This window comes from Cynoglossus semilaevis, chromosome 9 (genome assembly GCF_000523025.1).
Source record: "Cynoglossus semilaevis isolate Cse_v1.0 chromosome 9, Cse_v1.0, whole genome shotgun sequence".
Classification (NCBI taxonomy): Eukaryota; Metazoa; Chordata; class Actinopteri; order Pleuronectiformes; family Cynoglossidae; genus Cynoglossus; species Cynoglossus semilaevis.
In genome coordinates this window covers 11,755,482-11,758,918 of record NC_024315.1, presented here as the reverse complement: position 1 = coordinate 11,758,918, position 3,437 = coordinate 11,755,482, and positions in this window count along the sequence as shown.

Genomic DNA, 3,437 nt, shown 5'->3' with positions numbered 1-3,437 from the left:
TCATGTTTGCTAACGAAGCTGTTTGAAGATAAGACCCTAAAACAGCTTGGCATATTTTGGTTTTTCATTAATGCCTCTTCAGCGCTGTGCTTTTGTGTGTTTTCCCACTTCCTTGAGTCGTCGTCCTTGGACACTGCTCTCAAAACAACATTCGCGATCACCCTCTTTATTCAAGTGCAGCGCAACTAACTTATCATTTCGCAGAGATGAAACTCTTCACATCGATCCTGGAATCTTGACTTGACTCAACACTTTTATTTCTGAATGGTCCACGAGCTCACTCCACGTGGTTTCATCGTTCAAACAAATACGTCGAGCTTCAGGTTGTTTTTTTTTTTAGGCTTAGGATAACAGTCCTTTGGTTTGTAGAGTTCATTCTGTGAGCTAAAGATTTTAACACAGGATAAAGCATGGAATGCTGAGGTCTGCATTTTTGACCCTTGTGGTGGAATATAAGAAACACTAGTGTCTTATATAATGATGCAGGTGTCAAAACTCACAACTTACAGGACAACGGATTTTGACTGTAAACACGTCGGCGTCGGCCTTTAACCAACATTGAAGCAATTAGCATGAGGCCCTGATGGAAGCCTAGCATAATACAGTATTTCTTGGTAGTTTCCATGAGCACGCACACAGAAAACAATATAGAAAAAGAAGTATTTGTTTTGAGACCGAACACCAGCTGCGTCAAAAACACTCATGGATAATAAAGACATTAAAGATTTCCAAACAGGATGGTTCACTGATTCGTTTGAATCAATTTCAAATAATGTAGCGCATTTGTAAACAAAATAAAATAAAACAAATAAATATAAGATTTAGGAGAAAATACCAGTTTGTGGGCATCGATTCCCAAACTTTTTCTGCACATCCCACTCTACACACCCACACAAACATATTGTATAATTCCCAACTATTGCTTCAAAGCCCCGCTGAACTTTTTTGAATTCCATAATACCAGATAAACTGCTATTTGTACGAAGAAAATAATTAATCTGTGTCAAACAAAGAAAATACACGGGCTCCTCGACTTACGTCAGAGTTCAGTTCCTACAGTGCGACATAACTCGATATGTGCCATAGGTTGATGTCTATGACTCACCGACACTAACACAGTGTTAACATCATTATCCAGGACGTAAAAACATTAGAAGAGTCTGACTTACGCCTGGGAGCCATAATGAAGTTCAGAAAAACCAACACAATTAAAAGAAAGTAGCACGGAGTACACCTGGCGAATGGAAACAAAGCCGCCTTCCGCTTTGCCAAAACACCCACAATAGCTCCCATTAAATCCCATTGAACAAAGACAGCAGAAAACAAATTGTGTTTTTAAAGAGACTTGAAAACAGAGGCAGTTCGAAGAGTTTAGGAGCTCAAATCACTCAGTCCTGTCTTAAGGACAACTAGCCGATCAGCTGAAGACGGAGTGGGTAATGTAAAGGCATAGATCATGACATAGGTACCTACTGTGACGATGTCGGACAAGGTCGCGTCCGTTCAGTTCAAATGAACCATAAACCTATGGTTGGTGTACCCGACTGCCCTGACTACAGTCCAGATCTGGCCCATATTTAAGAACTCCAGCAAAATTCTGTTGAATAAGTAAAAAATGAAAACAAAATTGATGTGAATGATGCATAAACCTGACTTTGTCCGATTCTGCCAAAATATGACCGGCATCATTACAGCTACCATTTAAAATACGCTTATTTTGTTAGCTTAAACATTAACATAAATCTTTGTATGTCCAACTAGTAAACTGGAGTACGACTGAAATACCAAACTATAGATGCTGTCATATGCAATGTTCTTTTTTTATCAAGATCACAAACTTTTCTGGAACATCTCTTGTCTGTACTGTATATTTGGTATAATTGGTCCTTCCGTCGCAGGTAGCACTTGACAAACATATGCTGTTGTTAATGAAAAATACAGGAAGGAGCTGCACTCGGCCTACCGCCGTGCTTTGCATAAAAGCTGAGGGATTCTTGCCTCGGCGCTCGAATCTGATAGTAGAACCTCACACATGGGAGACTTTCACTAATCACCTTCCCCCTGTGAGTCCAATTATCTGCTCCTGTGGTGCTGCATCCACTTCCTGCGTTCGATGCCAAGTTTTATTCACCTTCCTCCCTGCTGTCAACATCACATGCTCACCAGCAGAATCAGGTCTGAATGTGGTTCTACACGGGTAGGGATGTGCGGGGTCTGTCAGTCAGGATTCAGGAGCATAAGATATATTGAGTGTTTAGCACTTTTTTTTTTATTAAAACATAGTCTGTAGGGATAGATGGATGGATTTTTTTATTTATTTTTTTTTTAGAACCCCAGCCGTTCAATAAACAGCTGCGTAAGAATTGAGCTGTTTCGAGGAAAACAAATCCTCAAGGATGACTGGTGCAGCTGTGCAGACAATCATTCAATGAAGTACAGCAGTAGTTTTTTTTTTTAAAGAAACTACCTGCATTAAACTTAAAACCTAGAACCAAAATACTAGGATATGCAAAAAGTAAAAAAAAAATAAAAAAAATCAGGTCAGGTCTATTTCAGAGTTCAAGATTGTCCTGTTAAAGAATCAGGCAACTGAACTCCTTCTCATTGTGACATTGTGACACACACCACTGCACACAATGAAATGTGACCTCTGCATTTAACCCATCACCAAAGTGAACAGTGGGCAGCTTTTTGAGCGCCCGGGGAGCAGTGTGTGTGCCTTGCTCAGAGCACCTCAGTGGTAACTTGGCAGTTGGTGGATTTGAACCTGCAACCTTCCAGACCCAAGTCCGCTTCCTTAACCACTAAAACCGTCCAAACCACACCAAAGCAAATAAGATCACACACAAAACAAGGGTTTTTTAGTCAAACCCCATCACAACCTGTCCCTTTGCCTGATCTAACACCTGAAACCTTTCAAAAAAAAAATCCAGTTTTGTTTTAACCTTGTTTGCTCTGATTCCAAAATTGTTAAAATTTGAGGGCTAAAAAAAATAAATATAGACTGTATAAAACTTGTCAAAGCTGCTGGAGACCCCTGAGACTCATGTCTCATTATTGGTTAATGATTATAATCAGTGGCGCTTTGGCCCAGAAGAAATGTCTCTGTCATTGGTGTGGAACTCCAATGGGCAAGATCAAATCCCAGTTAGGGTGGTTGGTACCTTCCAGTGGACTCACCACCTGCAGGAAGGTTCAGGGGGGTTGGTACGGTGCAGTGTGATGTGGGTGGAGACTGCCGGTAACAGATAAATGGATAAAAATGGATGGATAGATGGATGGATGATTATAATCAGACGCCTTAACAGTTGCACCACAGCCTTGGTCCCTTATATCAAATACATCGTTGTTTCTCATCACCTTTTCAATCTGACTGTTATTTCCTGTGAATGATCGAAGCTGGTGCGTACTGTATATCCTGGCAGGGGTCTTTCAAG